This window comes from Saimiri boliviensis, chromosome 16 (assembly GCF_048565385.1).
Source record: "Saimiri boliviensis isolate mSaiBol1 chromosome 16, mSaiBol1.pri, whole genome shotgun sequence".
Lineage (NCBI taxonomy): Eukaryota > Metazoa > Chordata > Mammalia > Primates > Cebidae > Saimiri > Saimiri boliviensis.
Window position 1 is genome coordinate 80,970,001 of NC_133464.1, and position 18,459 is coordinate 80,988,459.

Consider the following 18,459-nt stretch of genomic DNA (forward strand, 5'->3'; position numbering starts at 1 on the left):
GAATGTCTTTTTTTTTTTTTTTCTTTTGGTACGGCCACCTCTCTCGCCTATCTTGCGTAAAGTTCTTGGAAACAGGGGTTAGAGAGTCGAGGTGGCTCCCTTTGCAAAGCCCCTTGTCCCCTTCACTTCTAGCCGTTTCCAGCCTCAGGCTGGGCTTTCTCCCATCCAAGCCGCCCTGTTGGCCTGTTTTCCAGCCTGGGCTGGGGCGCAGTGGGGCGCGATGGGGGCAGCTACCAGGCGGGGAGTACAGAGCGCGCCCCCAGCACCCAGCGCCCCGTGGCGCAGAGGAGATCCTGGGGACAATCTCTGGGTGTTAAAGGAGCCACCTGGCTTTGCGCATTTGACTGAAAACAAAAGGCCCATGGGGTGACTGGGTTTTTGTTCTGAGGTTTGTTTTCTCTCAGCCAGTTCTCTCGTGGGAGAAAGAGGCGCACTCAGCTAGTCTTTTCCGTTCAGACTTCTTTCCTTAAAGGTACACTACCCCCAAACGCACCTGCCCACGACCTGCTCCCGGGAGACTGCGTTTTATTCCTACGCGAACTCCCCGGAGGATTTCCGGCAAAACCAGAAAACTAGGTGACTAAAGGTGCGCTCCTGGGAAGAGGGGGCGACAAGCCTGCTGTGAGCGCGTGCTCTTGGAAGCGAAAGGTTCCTGCGTCCCCCCAGTAAAGCAGGGGCCAAGAGTGACTGGCTTTGATGGGCCCAGGTTCTCCAGGACGGCTGCGCGCAAAGGGAACGCAGTTACTTGGCCAGAAGCGCATTCCAGGTGGAAACCTGGGTGCCTCCTCCACAGTACATACGCAATATGCTTGTGCGTCCGAATGAGTGGACAGGAATGGGCTGCCCTTCACGCCCTCTCTGCAGGGGGCCGTGGGTAGGAGGGGAGAGGGGCCACAGCAGAGTTTGGAAGCGGAGAGTTCCTTCTCTCCAAGGGTTCCAACACATCATTTTTTTAACCTCTCCAGGTGTTTCTGCTTGAAGGAACTGTCTTTAAATTCACCAGAACTAAGGCGCTCTTCTCGCTTGCTTACGCCCACTCTTTTGAAACCCGAATGGCTGAAGAGCATCATCAAGAGAAGGGGAAGATGAAGCTGTCTCCCTGCACCTGCTTCCTCCCCATTCTGTTGGCTCAGGTCGGTGTGAGCTTTTAGCCTCTCTGAATGTGGAGGTTCCCAGGGATACTGGGCTGAGGGGGGCGGGGGGCGCAAAGTTCCATATTCTCAAATGCATTTCACAACCAAGGCATGGCTTTTTCTAGGTGGTCCGAGGTCAAATACTCTGCTGCTGGCCATCCCAACCAATGAGCACAGGGAAATGTCAGAAAAGAAGCACCTGGGGCTTCTCTTGCTGAGGAAGAGGGTGAAATGCACCTTGCTTGCCACAGCTGGCTTCTGACCCTGCTGCACAGATGTTGGATGGGATCCCGGCTGTGATGGAGATGTGGTCCTGTTCGGCCGTTCTAGGCACTGCTCTTCAAAGAGGCTGTGTCCATCCTGGGACAGAAGTTCATAAGGGGAAATATACATACACAATTTTCCTGCCACCTCCAAGCCACTTGGGGCCAAACTGGATGCTCTGCCCATCCTTCTCTCTTCTTACCTTTGAACGTCTACTCTGGCCAGGCGTTTAGGAAGGTTTCCTAATTTAACTTTTATAACAACCTGTGACATGGCTATGATTAACCCCCTTTCACGGCTGAGCACCTGGCTGGGAGGTGTGAGGTACTTGCCCAAGGAATCAAACATACATTTATTTATTTATTTATTTATTTATTTATTTATTTATTTGAGATGGAATCTTGCTTCGTTGCTCGGACTGGAGTGCAGTGGCCCGATCTTGGCTCACTGTGACCTACACCTCCCAGGTTCAAGTGATTCTCCTGCCTCAGCCTCCCAAGTAGCTGGGACTACAGGCACATGCCACCATGTCCAGCAAATTTTCATATTTTTAGTAGAGATAAGGTGTCACCATATTGGCCAGGCTGGTCTTGAACTCCTAGCCTTGTGATCTGTCCACCTTGGCCTCCCAAAGTGCTGGGATTAGAGGCATGAGCCACCGCACCTGGCCCCAAACAATTATTAACCTGAATTTGCCTGGCTTCCCAAACATGCTTTTGTTGCAGTTCCGGAGTCTGCTACAGGATCTCCCATACAGAGTGGCCTGAAGGCTCTGGTTTCCCCTGGGAAACTGAGAACTCACTTTCCTGGCCTTCTCCCCTGTGGCCTCCCTCCCTGCTTCCCTGGGACTGTTAGTACCTTCTCCTAGGCTTCGTGTTGACCATACAACTTTGCCTCCTTCCAGTCTTGGTTTATGCCAGATATTGTGTCTGTTATTTACCCTTTTAAAGTGATATCTGGTCATATCACATACATTTTCATTTGGGGACGCACCCCTGTGCCACTCTCAGTCTCCTGGGTCCTGGAGGCGGTGGTGACCTGGGGTTGGGGGCAGTGAGAGTGCTGCTTCTCTCTGCCACTTTGCTCAGGTTCGGGATAACATGTAACAAAGCTGAACCAATAACGTGCATTTTTGCTGAGGCTAATTTTTCCCCATGTTAGAGGTGTTAAGCTAGTAAGAAGTAACCCCAGAAAGCCTGGTGGTAACCCCCTGAAAGCTACCAGTTGTAAGAACCTGACCAATTCCAGGCTCCATAAGGACCGTGCATTTTTTTTTTTTTTTTTTTTGTCTTGTTCACTGTACCCCCAGGGTTTAGAGCAAGACTCTGTTTACCACACCCTGAGTCTGACAGTGAAACAACTCAGAGAAAAACAAGCTAAGAGAGATCAGTATCTGACATCATCACTAGAGCAGCTGGATACAGCTATGCCTGAAGTTGTTAAATTCTTTTTTTTTTTTTTTTGACAGTGTCTCACTTCATTGCTGGGCGCCAGGCTGGAGTGCGATGGGGCGATCTCGGCTCACTGCAACCTCTGCCTCCCGGGTTCAAGCAATTCTCCTGCCTCAGCCTCCCGAGTAGCTGCTGGGACTACAGGCGTGTGCCACCACGCCCAGCTAATTTTTGTATTTTTAGTAGAGACGGGGTTTCACCATGTTGTCCAGGATGGTCTCGATTTCTTGACCTCGTGATCCGCCCGCCTCGGCCTCCCAAAGTGCTGGGATTACAAGCTTGAGCCACCGCGCCTGGCCTGTTAAATTCATTTTTATGCTTAAATCTATATTGGTCTTCTGTCACTTTAACTCAAAGAGTCATGGCCAGCATAAACAAGTGTTGACTCACGTTTCTTAATTGTTCTGTAAGAGCAATCACAGACAAACAGTGACTCTGGGGGCCACCGTGGTATCCCCAAGGCATTAACATGCCACTTTTCTTTTCTGAAGTTTCTTAAGCTCTGTGCCTTACAAACTCCTTGATGATAGTAACGCGATTTTCTCTGTTATTTCAATGCTCCATAACTGCCAGGCATGGTGGCTCACGTCTGTAATCCCAGAGCTTTGAGAGGCCTAGGCAGGTGGATCACTTGAGGTCAGGAGGACAAAACCAGCCTGGCCAACATAATGAAACTCCATCTCTACTAAAGATACAGACGTGCACACAAAATAGCCAGGCATGGTGGTGGGTGCCTGTAATCCCAGTAACTCAGGAGGCTGAGGCAGGAGAACTGTTTGAACCCAAGAGGTGGAGGTCGCAGTGGACTGAGATTTCATCAGTGTACTCCAGCCTGGATGACAGAGTGAGACTTTGTCAAATAAATAAATAAATAAATAAATAAATAAATGCTCCATAGCTTTTCAGACAGGACTGGTTTCAGAGGGGAAGTCTCGGGAGAGACTGGGCAGCAGCTGCACTGGGAGGCCAGGTGCGAGCTTCTGTCCATCTGTGAACCGGGAACTATCCTGTCTGGTGCCTTGCATGGTTCCTGGAATATTCTATGTGTTTAGTAAATACTTGTTGATGGAATGAACAAAGTGCACAGATCCCTTTTAGATCTCCTGAGAAAAGCAATGCTGGAAAGTATCTGTATCCCTGTAAGCCTCTCCTCTGTCTTCTTTCCTCTCATCTCTCCTTTTAGCTTGAAGTTTTCCCGGGACCCTCTTTGTCCAGCTTCCATTGGGTTCAGTGGCCGTGTGGCCCAGGTTCAGTGGCTGTGTGGCCCAGGAGTGAACGTCTTATCCTAGAGACATCACATAGGTCTTTTGACCTGTCTGTCTGCTCCAGGCTCGGAGTCTCCTAAAGTCTCCCTCCCAGTATCTTATTCAGATCGGACTCGCCAGCATCTTGGGGAATAGCTGCCTAACAGAACACTTAGAACAAATGCTCTATGAATGAATGAGTGATGGTTTTGTAACTCTAGCCTCCTGCAGGTCAATCCCAACCCCCAGCTTCTGTAAGAGGGTCCCTCTTCTGGAGAGATGATCTCACAGACAGAGCAGTCTCCAGCCCTGTCCATCCAGCTGTCTGCCCCTCCTGTCAATATCACCGACCTTCCTCCCAGAGTTCTCCCTGGCACCCCACCTCCCATGGCCAACAAAGTTGAGCATTGGCCCCTCAGGCTTCCCTGCTAAGTCACAGCTAGGATACTCCCCTCCCATGGGAGTGGATGACACCTATATTGTGGCATGGGGCTGTTGCTGGCCCAAGTGGTTGAAATATTTGCTCCAGCTCTGTGGGCTGGCCTGGGCGGTGTTTTTTAAATTGTGGACAAAGCTGCTTCTTAGCGCATTCATTCACTTCTGCATTAATGCAGTTTACTTCTGCTAGCCTCGGGGTACTGTGCTGTGCACGCGCAGGGTCCAGGACCTGCCTTCACCAAGCAGCGGCTAATGTCAGTGAAGGACTCAGACAAATATCCAATTAATCTTGTGAAAAGGATGAAAGAGAATGTAATGTAAAAACAAAGAATGAGGGGGCAATGAGCTGTTTAAGCAGGCGATTAGCAGTGGACTCTGGAAAGAGACAGCATTTCAGCTGAGATCCAAAGGGTAAGAAGAAAGTAACTGGGAGGAAAGTCAGGAAGGGTGTTACAGGCAGAGGGAACAACACATGTGAGGCCCCTGAGGTGGGAAAGAGAGAGACCGGCCTGGCTGAAGCAGAGCAAGGGAGGGAGGGAAGGTGGGAGTGTGGAAGTGATGGGCCTTAGTCAGTGGGTGGGCAAGGAAGACTTGAAGGCCGCAGAAAGGGGTTTAGAGTTCAGTTACCATAAAAATCCTGGTAAGGGTTTGGTTTTTTGTGATATATATATTTTTTTCCTTTTGAGAAGAGTTTTGCCCTGTTTCCTAAGCTGCAGGCTGGAGTGCAGTGGTGTGATCTCACCTCACCACAACCTCCACCTCCCGGGTTCAAGTGATTCTTGTGCCTCACCCTTTTGAGTAGCTGGGATTACAGGTGCCCACCACCATTCCCAGCTAATTTTTGTATTTTTAGTAGAGATGGGGTTCTACCATGTTGGCCAGGCTGGTCTTGAACTCATGACCTCAAGTGATCCACCCACCTTGGCCTCCCAAAGTGCTGGAATTATAGGCATCAGCCAGCGTGCCAGCCTTGTAAGGGTTTTAAGCAAGGCAGAACCTGAATAAGTATATTACAGATCACACTGGCTTGAGGGTATGGGAACTGGGGTGGAGGGGCGTCGGGCCGAAGAGGCTTGATAAGCCAGGAGAGAGGGCGGTGGTGTGAAGAGAGGGAGTGAGGAACGCAAACAAGTGCCTTTTTAGGAGGTGAAATCGGTGGCCTTGGGGCTGGGGGTCTGGGGGAAGGCTGACTCCCGCTCTCTGAGAGCTAAAGAGACAGGTGAAGAAGTGGTGGCAGGAAGCCTGGTGTGGGTTCCCAGGGCTCAGGGAAAGGGGAAGCGCACGGGAGCCTGAGCCAGCCCCTCTCCACCCTCCCCTCCTTGGAGTCCCACCTTCTCTGCGAGGTCTTCCATGACAGCCTTGTTTAAAGCTGCAGCGCCTTCTCCACAACACCCTTTTTATCCCTTAGGAGTCTATAACCTCCCCATAGCGTTCATCACCACCTATAATGAATAAATAATAAGTAACTGCTGCATTTTCTATTTTGAGGCAGGCTCTTGCTGTGTCCCTCAGGCTGGAGTGCAGCAGTGCAATCACAGCTCACTGCAACCTTGACCTCCCAGGCTCAAGTGATCCTCTAGCCTCAGCCTCCTGAGTAGCTGGGACCGCAGGTGCGCACCGCCATGCCCAGCTAATTAAAAAAAAAAAAATCTGTAGAGATGGGGTCTGTGGCCCAGGATGGTCCTGAAGTCTTGTGTTCAAGGGATCCTCCTATCTCAGCCTTCCAAAGTGCTGGGATGACAGATGTGAGCCACTGGCCCAGCCAACTTTTGCATTTTTAGGTGTGTTATTACCTGTCTTCCTGCACCAGAGGAGTTCCAGGAGGGCAGGGCTTTGGCCTGTCTTATTACCTGTTCTAGCCCCAGCACCCAGAGCAATGCCTGATTGGCAGTCAGAGACCTGATTGGTACCTGATTGGCAGTCAGAGACCTGCTGAATGAATGAATGACTCTTACTGTGGGAGTCCTTAGCACATGGTGGTGTTGAAAGCCAGGGGCTTAAGAAACTGTGAAGAAAGGAGTAAAAGACACAGGACCAGGAGAAAGGGTAAGTACAGGAGAGCCAGTGAAAGAAGGGAGGGAGATCCCATGAGGCAGGGGACACCGGGAGATGTCCTCACGGAGGCTCAAGAAGGGGAGGCAGGGATGGCTCTGCTCTGCAAGCTGCCGTCCAGCTAGAGTAATATCTCCATGGCCGTCTGGTGATGCCATTTGTCAGCCTGGCACCCTCTGTGGCTCCTCATGAAACCCAGGGGATGCCCAACTCCATACATGACATTCGTTCTTACCTTTCTGGGCTTGGTTCCCTCACCCTGCCCGCTGCACCCCGGGGCACCAGGGCACTCTTCAGCCCTCCCTCATGCTGAGCTAATTGCCATTTCCTGAAAGTGCCAACCTCTCCTCTGGACATTTTCAAATACTTTTTTGGCCTTCCTAGAACACCTTCATCCTGTCTACCTGAAACTCTTCCCCTGCTGGACTCCTAATCCCCCTCCAGCACCCAGCCGAGACTTCCTCCAGCCAAGCCAGCCCATGAGCTAGGTCAGGGCCATGGACGCTGCCTGTGCACGTGTATGTGTTGCGGAGGGGTGGGGAGTGGGTGCACACCCCCTGCTCATCCCCCGTCATAGCACTTTGCAAAATAACTCTTGTTAACTGTTAGCAGTGTGCTGGGCATTATTCTAAGGGTTTCCTTGTATTACCTTTTTAATGATCCCTATAACATCCAGAATGCGGTGACACTATGCTCCCTACTTTACTGATAAAGTAACTCAAGACAAAGAGAAGTTACATGGCTGGTGAAGGTCATCCAGTGAGCAGGCAGAAGACACTGCGTTGTGCCCTGGGGGTCGGACTCTGAGTCCACTCTCTGAAACCTTAGGTAGGCTAGCCTCTCGTTGCCTGCTTATTTTCCCCAACTAAGTGGTTCTTCACAGAAAGTCATTTTCCTCTCTCAGGGATATTTGGCGATGTCTGGAGATAATTTGGTGGTGAGGGTGGGTGCTCCTGGCACTAGCAAGTGGAGGCCAGGGGTACCACTAAGCCTCCTACAGTGTGCAGGACCTTCCCTACCGTAGACAACTGGCCCCAAATGTGGACAGCGCAGGGGTGAGAAACCCTGCTCCACCTAGACCGCGACCCAGGCGCATTTCCTCCTCCACGTTCTCTGCAGACTCTAAACACTGAAGTACTCTGGCTCCCACGGCCCTCTCCTCTTCTCTGTCATTCAGGCCAGGGTTTCCAGACTGGCTCTTCTGTTGACTCTCAACTTGATATCTCACATTCCCCATGGCCAATCCATTGACCTCCAAAATACATCTGAGTCCGTTGCCCCTTGTCACCTGCACACCAGGCTGAGCAAATCCCAGCATCTCACTCCAGATCATGGAGACAACCTTTTGGGTTTGTCCCAGCCGTGCTCCCTGCTACCACGCATGCTCCACTCTACAGATAGCGCCATCTGTCCAAAGCATGATCCCAAAAGCATCCGTCCCCTGCTGAAACCCTCCAATAACCACTCATCCTGCAGGCGTGATCTCCATTCCCTAAAGCCTGCGAGGCCCTGCCTAGGTCTGCAGTCACCCTGGCCCATGCTCCCTGTTGGGCACTGCCCTCCTTTCTGCCCTTGCAGGCCCCGGGCTCTTTGTGCTTGCTCCTCCCCTTGGCCCCGTCCTTCTCATCACTTGGGTTGACCTCAAGTGTCCTCTCAGACTGCCAAGTTGATCTGTCCAGCGCCCTGTCTCCCATTCCCTCTTGGGTTTGTCCACAGCGAAACCATCTGCCATTTTCAGGTTCTGCAGCTGTTACTTCTTCCTGGACCGTAGCTGCTTGAGGCCAGGCTGCCTCTCCGGTTTCTGCGAAGGTCCTGCCTGACACATAGCAAATGCTCAGAAATACTTTTAGGAACATAATTGAACTGAGAATTGTGGCAAGAGAGAAGTCTGTCCTTGTGAACCGCCAGGGCTCTGTCTCTTACCTGCTTCTGCTCATGAAGAACTCTTCTCTCCCTTTTTGTTCTTACTTTTGTTCATTTCTTCCAACAAAGCTAGAATGCCTATGTCAGTTGCCTGTTCAACATCTCACCGGGATGTCTTATGAGCATCTTCAGCATGGCCAGATGGAACCCTTGAATGTCACCCTATTCTTCTCCACCCTGGCCTGTTTCCGCCAGCCTTTTCTGTCTGAGTAGATGACAAGGCCATTAACCTGGCCTTCAAGCCAAACACTTACCAGACTCCCAGGACTCTGCTCCCATCCTGATATCCAATCCATCACCAAGTAGTGACTTCAGGCTCGAAGTATATCCAAATCACTACCCGTCACCACCTGCACAGCCACCACCCTAGTGCAGGATGCCATGAGCTCTGGACCACCGTCGTCATGCCTTACCTGGCTAGTGCAGGCCACCACGAGCTCTGCCCTGGATCACCCTTGTCATGCCCTACCTGGCTCCCTGCTCCTTTTCTGCTTGCCCTGTCCTCCTCAGAGCAGTATGGGCAATCATTTAAAAGCACCAATCAGGTCAGGTGTGGTGGCTCATGCCTGTAATCCCAGCACTTTGGGAGGCTGAGGCAGGTGGATCACCTGAGGTCAGGAATTTGAGGCCAGCCTGGCCAACATAGCAAAAGCCTATCTCTACGAAAAATACAAAAATTAGCTGGGCATAGTGGTGGGTGCCTGTAGTCCCAGCTGCTCAGGAAGCTGAGGCAGGAGAATCTCTTGAACCCGAGAGACGGAGGTTGCAGTGAACCGAGATCACGCCACTGCACTCCAGCCTGGGCAACAGAGTGAGATTCCGTCTTAAAAAAAAAAAAAGTCACCAATTAGATGATTTCTGTCTCCTGTTAATTAGCCAATGGATATTTAATAGTCACATAGTAGCTCTCTTGGTGATCAGATCAACAGATCATAAGAAGGTTAAGTAGCATGCAATAAACCATTTGGAGAGAGAGAGACCACATTCAGCTAACCTTTATTATAGCATATTATCAATGTTCTATTTTATTATCCATTATTGTTGTTAATCTCTTACTGTGCCTGATTTGTAAACTAAACCTTTGTCATAGTTACGTGTGTATAGGGAAAAAACATAGTGTATATGGGGTCCAGTACTATCTGCAGTTTTAGACATCCTTTGGGGTCTTGGGACGCATCCCTTGAGGATAAGGAGTGACTTACTGTACTGTATATAAAAGACCCATTTCCTTTCTTCCTGTCCCATGCCATGACTGCCCATCATTAGCTTGTTCATTTGTGTGCTTACTTGCTTTTGGGGTCTTTTGTCCCCAGTTGTATGAAAGCAGTGACCTCGTCTATTCTGTTCACTGCAATATCCCTAGAACCACTGGCCTCATGCATAGAAGGAGCTCAATAAATCATGTTGGGTGAATGGATGTGGATTACGAGGGTTTTAGGGTTGAGGCACTGCCCCTGGCAGTACTATTTATTTGTTTATTTTGGAGGCAGCGTTTTGCTCTGTTGTCCAGGCTGGAGTGCAGTGGCACAATCATAGCTCACTGTAGCCTCAACCTCCTAGGCTGGGCTCAAGTGATCCTCCCACCTCAGCCTCCTAAGTAGCTGAGACTACAGGCACACATCACCATGCCTAGCTAATTCAAAAATAAAAAACATTTTTTTTTTTAGAGATGGGGTCTTACTATGTTGCCCAGGCTGGTCTCAAACTCCTGGGCTCCAGTGATCCTCTCACCCCAGCCTCCCAAAGCATTGGGCTTGGGATTACAGGTGTGAGCTACCATGTCTGGCCTCGTTTACCTTTTAAAATAGGGACTTTTGAGGACATTTTTGCTTAAGGACACTGAAGCTATTAACAATCCCCGAAGGTCCAGGGCCTTAGCTGTTTACAAAGCACTTGCCCGTGTGATGACTCATTCACTCATTCACTCGCTAAATACTCATTGCATTTCTGCTAGGTGCCAGTACTTGCTGATGGTATTTGGGGTGAGTCCTCACAGCTCATCACCACAGACCTAGGAGACTATTTTTTTTTTTTTTTTTTTTGAGATGGAGTTTCACTCTTGTTACCCAGGCTGGAGTGCAATGGCGCGATCTCGGCTCACCGCAACCTCCGCCTTCTGGGTTCAGGCAATTCTCCTGTCTCAGCCTCCTGAGTAGCTGGGATTACAGGCACGTGCCACCATGCCCAGCTAATTTTTTGTATTTTTAGTAGAGACGGGGTTTCACCATGTTGACCAGGATGGTCTCGATCTCTTGACCTCGTGATCCACCCACCTCGGCCTCCCAAAGTGCTGGGATTACAAGCTTGAGCCACCGCGCCCGGCCTCCTAGGAGACTATTGCTTGGCTTCTCCAGAGCTGGCTCCCAAGGCCTGTTGCAGAGGGGTATGCAGTGCCAAGCTCAGAATATTTGTGTCCTGACGGCTACTCTGGTCTGTGTACCTTGAGGCAAGTTATTTCTATCTCACTGCACTAAAGATCATATGGAAAACAGAAATAATGGCCTGGCTTGTAATTGCAGCACTTTGGGAGGCCAAGGTAGGTGGATCATGAGATCAGGAGTTCGAGACCAGCCTGGCCAAGATGGTGAAACCCAGTCTCTACCAAAAATACAAAAATCACCTGGGCACAGTGGCAGGTGCCTGTAATCCGAGCTACTTGGGAGGCTGAGGCAGGAGAATCTCTTGAACCTGGGAGGCAGAGGTTGCAGTGAGCTGAGATGGTGTCACTGCACTCCAGCCTGGGTGACAGAGCAAGGCTCTGTCTCAAAAAAAATAAATAAGTAAAAGGAAAACAGAGATAATAATAAAGAACTTGCAGGACTGCAGGATCAAGGCTGTTTTTCAACCCTTCCCTCCTTCCACGTCCACCACGTGTGCTCCCAGCTCTCCTGAGTTCCCTTGACTGCTCAGGGAAACTTGAGGCACCCTGCCTCCTGCAGCCAAGCCCATCTGCATGCCCTCAGAAGAACCTTCACCCAGGAGATTCAGAAAACAGCCTTCCTGCTGGTCGCCGCTCGTCCGGTGGGCACTTTTCCAATAACTCTTCCATGAAGGCTGCTCAGGCGAAGGTGTTGTCCTGTAGAAATATTTGCATTTTATGGGGGTCAAGGTTTTCATGGAAAGAGTGGATCTTCTATTAAGGATCCTGGCTCTGCAGCAGGCAAACCAGAGGGAAGTTTCTCTGCAGGATGAAGGAGACCTTCGCTCAGATCACAGCCGTCAGGAGTTGATTCTCAAGCCAGGTGTGTACCTGCAGGACCCCTGAGACCAGTGCCGGGACTGTGTGCTGCCTCTGAAGGGCCCAGCCAGGGAGCTGGCTCCCTGCCCACTCTCGCTCCCTCACACGGATCGTCCACACTGCAGCCACAGCGAGTCCTTCAAACACAACCTGATGGTGCCAACCCCCTGCTTAGAACTCTTCAGTGAGTTCCATCACCCTTAAAAACAAAAACCACTAGTCGGGTGCGATGGCTCATGCCTGTAATCCCAGCCCTTTGGGAGGCTAAGGTGGGCAGATCACCTGAGGTTGGGAGTTTGAGACCAGTCTGACCAACATGGAGAAACCTTATCTCTAAAAACACAAAAAATTAGCGGGGCGTGGCGGCTCATGCCTGTAATCCCAGCTAATCAGGGGGCTGAGGCAGGAGAATTGCTTGAACCCAGGAGGCGAAGGTTGCGATGAGCCGAGATGGCACCATTGCACTCCATCCTGGGCAAACAAGAGTGAAACTCCATGAAAAAAAAAAAAAAAAACGAAACAAAACAAAACATAACACTATGCTCACTCTCATCGACCAGGCTCAGCACCTCCTCTCGTCTGTGTTTCCAGGGACTGTCCCTGCTCCTTGCACTCCGGTTCCTGGACCTTCTTTCAGTGCCTGAGGCATCCTGTGCTTTCTAACCACGGGTCCTTTGCACGGGCTGCACTTCCCATCACTTCCTTCGCCACCTTGTCTGTGCCTCCTCAACCCCTCCTGCAGGATCTCAGGTCCCTCCCAAGCCCCGTTGGGTTTCCCTCTTCTGCTCCCCTCATCACATTGTGGTTTCTCCTCCAGTGTGTGGTGATTTATTGTCTTTCTCCACATTCTCAGGAATGTTAGCCTCATCAATCTATAGTTCTCACCATCACCTGATACTTGGGCAAGTTGGTGCTTAATGAATTTATGTTGAATGAGCAATGTGAGCATCAGTAGGGAGGGGAGGTGTGAGTCAGCTGGGATGTTCCAGGAAGGGTCAGGGGCTCAGTGGCTTTTTTTTTTTTTTTTTTTTTTTTTTTTTTTGAGACAGAGTTTTGCTCTTGTTACCCAGGCTGGAGTGCAATGGCGCGATCTCGGCTCACTGCAACCTCCACCTCCTGTGTTCAGTCAATTCTCCTGCCTCAGCCTCCCGAGTAGTTGGGATTACAGGCATGTGCCACCATGCCCAGCTAATTTTTTGTATTTTTAGTAGAGACAGGGTTTTACCATGTTGACCAGGATGGTCTCGATCTCTTGACCTCGTGATCCACCTGCCTTGGCCTCCCAAAGTGCTGGGATTACAGGCGTGAGCCACCGCGCCCAGCCGGCTTTTTTTTTTTTTTTTTTTTTAATGATAGAGCAGAGTTTTATTATTACTCAAATCAGTCTCCCCAAGAATCAGGGATCAGAGTATTTAAGGATAATTTGGTGGGTACAGGCTAGTAAGTCAGGAGTGCTGATTGGCCAGGTTGGAGATGAAATCATCGGGAATTGAAGCTGTCCTCTTGTGCGGAGTCAGTTTCAGAGGCCAGGAGCAGAGGCTGAAACCACAGTGGTCTGTCCAGAAAGACGCCCAACCACGGAAGAAACACAGTCACTGCTGGAGATGCTACCTGAAGTATCTGGGACAGTTCACCTTACCTCTGCTTGACTGAGCGTGGGCCTGCCTAGAGAAGCCAGGCCTGGCCACGGCCCCAGAGAGGCAGCAGCTGTGTGCTGTCTTTTGATGCTGAGGCAGCCATCACAGTTCCCACATCTGACAGAGGAGCTGACCTGGTGCACAGGAGATCTTTCTGCACGAAGAGATCTGAACACATAATGGGCATATGTGTTCGCTTGGGCTGCCATGGTAGAAAAAGCACAGGCTGGATAGTAAACAACAGAAATGTGTTTCCTCACAGTTCTGGAGGCTAGATGTCCAAGAACCAGAGCCTGGTAGCTTTGGTTTCTTCTGCAGCCTGTCTCCTTGCCTTGTAGGGGGCCACTTTCCCGCTGTGTCCTGCAGGGCCGCTCCTCTGTCCCTCTCTTTCCATCCTAATCTCCTTCTCTCCTAGTGACATCAGCCAGCTTGAATCAGGGCTCACCTTAATGGCCTCGTTTCAACTTAGTCACCTCTTGAAAAGGTCCTATCTTCAAATACAGTCACATTCTTAGGTACTGGGGGTCAGGGTTTCAACATATGGATTTGGGAGGGACAGAATTCAGGCCATAGCAGTAGGCTATGGCAGGGTGCGTGCCATGATTTGACCACATACCGCAACAGGAGACATAGAGACTAGAAGGCAGACACAGACACAAACCTTGATTATTTTTCAGTGAGGCTATGTACAGCATTTGCAGCTCTGCTACCAAACTTCTACCCCAACACTACCAATGCAGGACCAGGGAGCATGTCGTCCGTCTCACTCCCCTGTGCCTGTGCCAGCTCCCTCTGGGGACAGGTAGGTTACCTGTCAGGTAGCAACCTTTGCATTCTGTTCAACCAGCTCAAGCTGCCCTTTCTTGGAAGGGGACAGACACGTGGCTGTGAGGAAGCTGATCTCCTTTTCTGTAAAAGGAAACTTTAGGGCTGGCTTCCCACACAATGGGCTCTTCAGAGAAGTGGGTTTTTTAAGGAAGGGTTTGCAAAAGGCATAGGGGTTAGTTTGAAGACAAAGGGGAAGCGTCTCTGTAAAGGGGTTGCAGTGGAGCTGTGGATAGGTGACTCTTAAGGAGTGGGAGAGGAGCCAGACCCCTGTGGTGAGCTGGAGGGTGTGGGAGTCTCAGGGGCAGGGTCTGTAAGCCAGAGGCAGAGGGAAGAGGGAGTGTGCACTAAGGAAGACAATGCAAAGATTCTGTGTTCTGATTGAATTCATCTCGTTCCAGGAGAGGAGAACGTGAACCTATGCACACCCGGTGCTTGCTGTGTGCCCACTGTGTGCCAGGCCCTGGGGACATGACGATGAGGAAGGCTCCGTCTCCTGCCTCAAGGAACACCACTTAGCTAGAGGGGACAGATGGGCACACAGAGTGCTGTTCACCGTGGTCAGAGCCCAGCAAAGTGCTTGGCATGGAAACCGTGTCCACACACTCATGAGTCAAAGAGGAAGTGCTGTCCAGAGTAGACGGGGTGTAGGGCCTTAAATTCCACTGGACAGGTGAGGAGGGCTTCCCAGAAGAGGCTGAGGAGGAGGTGGCCAGGCTGGTGAGTGGGGGGAACAGAGCATCCAAGCAGAGGGAGAGGATTCAGGAAGGCAGGAAGCAGCCACAGGGCATGGGCACATCCAGGGTTGGAAGCCTCACCTCTGCCGGGTTCTGATTGTGGCCGACATCTTTCTTCAGCCTTCTGTTTGTGCTTTAGGCCCCATGCATTCCAGATCTAATTGGGCATGCCTGCTTGGACGGCCCTTTATGGAGTGTACAGCCCTGTCAGGCATCCAAAGACCATGTGACTGGGAGTTTGGTATTAAGCTGTATTACTGAGTTCACAAACTCAACTTTCAGAAATCTAACCAAACAAGGGATTTGCAAAACAGTTTCAAACAGAGCGGAGCCGACTACATTTCCCATGACAATCAGCTTGTTTACCACCCCAAGGTACACTCTAACCGCTGTTGACATGCTCATTTGCATGCCAATACCCAGAATGCCTTTCCAACCCCACTGTGCTGCTATCCCGCCAGTGAGCTGAAAGGTTTATTTACACATACAATGCATGACAACTTCATTTTCTGAAGCATTTTTCATACAAACCGTATCCCCAAAATGCCTTCAGTTGGTGAAGGCATTTCAAAATCCTTTCAGAGTTTAAACCCTTCTTTCTGGGCTGAAGTGGAGTTAACTTATGCATGCCCAAATTAACATTTTAATTAAAAGATACTTGAGGGAAATGGGATTTCGGTTATTCAGCCATGTGTCATGTTATGCTTGGTATATTAAGCCAAGTTTATGAAGAGAAACTACACAGCCACAGTTAGATCAGGCAATACAGGGCTCCAAGTGCACTAGGATCACCAGAGGAACGTTAACGGGTAACTTTCCTGTGGCTGGAGTTCCCTTGCACTGTGGCCTGTGAGATTACATTTATCTAGGTGCATTGGGTATAATGGCACAGATGGTAAAAACATGCACACCTAACAGCAATTTTCCAATTTTAAGAGTATAGCATCCAGGAGGGGTGCTCACCCCTGTAATCTCACATCTTGGGAGGCCAAGGCAGGAGGATCCTTTGAGCCCAGGAATTCAAGACCAGCCTGGGCAATATAACAAGACCCCATCTCTACAAACAATAAAAAAAGTTAGCTGGGCATGGTGGCATGCACGTGTAGCCCCAGCTACTCAGGAGGCTGAGGTGGGAGGATGACTTGAGCCCAGGAGGTTGAGGCTGCAACGAGCTGTGATTGCACCACTGCACTTTAGCCTGCGTGACAGTGCAAGATCCTGTCTCAAAAACAAAAGCAAAAGAGTGCAGTGGGGGAAAAAAATGATGTGAATTGGTAATCCGGCAAGTTTTCAGGAGCAGATGCACTGGATTTTGATAGTAGTTCAATATTTGCAAAAGAAATTTTCCTGCCTTTTTGTCCCAGAGGAAAACAGTATAAGAGACCTTCAGCCAAGTTTGAAGGTGTTATCTAGGAATAGTTAGATTTTGTGTTAAATGCATTTTTGAAAATGGTTTGGCGTCTTCTTTTCTAAATCACTGGTGCAGCTACCAGGCTTGGATACGGGGGATGGTAGAGAGAGAGCCATGATGTCTGAGGCCTCTTGAGTATGTGAAAGGAAGTGGGTAGCCATACGGTTACCCTGCGGAAAACAGATCAACAGCCTCGTAATTGGCTCATAGAGATGAAGCAGCGTTTTGAACAAGTTAGAAATGCGAACTCTGGAGTCAGACTCCGGGGCCGGAGTTGCAGGGTCTCCACATGCTAGCGGCATGACATCTGGGAGTCATTAACCGCTCTGTGCCTCAGTTTCTCCATCTGGGCAATGAGGATTATAGTACTTCCTACTTCATGGGGCTTTGATGAGGATTAAGAGGGTTAACAGGTGTCTGGTAATGCTGGCCGCTGTTGTTATTAATACACTACAATAGCCCATCTCATGCTTTGAAGATCCCTTCACACTCTTAAAAAGTACTGAGGACACCAAGGGGTTTTTGTTTATGTGAGCTATCTCTGTTAAAATTGGTTGTCTTTGGTCTCTTCCTCCCGGAAGCGGGCCTGGGCGGATGTCTCCGGCGCGTTGGTGCAGGGGGATGAGGGCCGCGGTGGCTGCCAGCTTGGGGTTGAGCGAGGGGCCCGCTGGCTTCCGGAGCGGCCGCCTCCTCCGCGAGCCCAGCCCTGCTCCGGCGGCTCCCGGAGAGCGGGGCCGTGCAGGCCGCAAGCCCGGAGCGCGCAGGCTGGACAGAGGCGCTGCAGGCCGCTGTGGCCGAGCTGCGCGCCGGCGCCCTGGTGGCCGTCCCCGCCGCTACGCCGTAGGGCCTGGCCTGCGCGGCGAGCTGCTTGGCAGCCCTGCACGCTGGATACCGCCTCAAGGGCCGCAGCGAGGCCAAGCCCCTGGCCGTGTGCCTGGGCCATGTGGCCGACGTCTACAGATAATGCGGTGCGAGCCCTAGGGGCCTTGAAACACCTGCTGACAGGACCAGTGACCCTGGTGATGGAGGAGCTAAAAACCCTTTTACGCCTCTTGTAGGCATCTGGATTCCTGATCATGCCTTTATGCAAGACTTGACTCGGATATTTGAGGGTCCCCTTGCTCTCACTAGCGCCATCCTCAGCTCACAGGCCAGTTCTCTGTGTTGAGGAGTTCCAGGATCTCTGGCCTCAGTTGTCCTTGGTCATTGATGGGGGACAAATTGGGGTTAGCCAGAGCTCTGCGTGTCGCCTCAGGTCAACTGTGGTTGATTTGTTCGTGCCTAGAAAGTTTGGCATCGTTCATCCAGGCTGTGCCCGGGAAAGTACCAGAGCCATCCTCCTACGGAAGTGCAGGCTGCCCCCATCATGTGTGTCCTACCTGTGAAACTGGGAAGCAGGAAGGCCCAAGGCGTGGTGCTGAATTCTATATGTCTGTCCACTGACGACTGGCAAGGCCTCATTTGCAGAGGCCACTGGAACTAGGGCACTAGCCTGACTTTTTAGGCAATGTATCTTTCTGAGAACTGCAGACCAAGCCCCGGAAGCTGCTGGTTTAGCCTTGCACCTGGGGAAACTGTATTTATTATTCATGGTTTCATGTATCAGCTAAAAGCTGAATGGAAAAGTTAAGAACATTCCTAAGAGGCCTTATTTTCGTAAGTTTCTTCTTTTTTTTTTCAATTGAAAAGTAATTTAAATAACAGATTTGGAATCTAGTGAAAGCCTCCTCTCTAGTGGGTGGCAGCATTTAAGGTTCAAGCCAGCTTGAAGTGCTGGTGCTGTTTAAAAAGTCTCAGATGGCTCCATGTGGTGGCTCATGCCTATAAACCCAACATTCTGGGTGGCGGGAGAACTGCTTGAGTCCAGGAGTTCAAAATCAGCCTGGGCAGCATAGCAACAGCCCGTCTCATAAAAATTAGTAAATAAAAAGTCTCAGGTGACCAAAGACAGGGGTTGGGCTCCTGAAGCTAGAACCAGGTTAGGATAAAGATTAAAGAACCACAGGCCACTCTTCCCTCTGAGCCACTGGGCCTAGTGGTGTTGTGTATTGTAATTGCAGTCTTTCTAGTATAATTTTGGGATGTCTGCTCAGCTGGCAGGGGTTC

The 18,459-nt window shown here is 50.6% G+C and overlaps 1 pseudogene; it reads left to right on the forward strand.

Annotated features, from left to right (window-relative positions):
- Positions 1–16,947: 16,947 nt before the first annotated feature.
- Positions 16,948–17,738, forward strand: LOC101027908 (threonylcarbamoyl-AMP synthase pseudogene; annotated as a pseudogene).
- Positions 17,739–18,459: the final 721 nt, after the last annotated feature.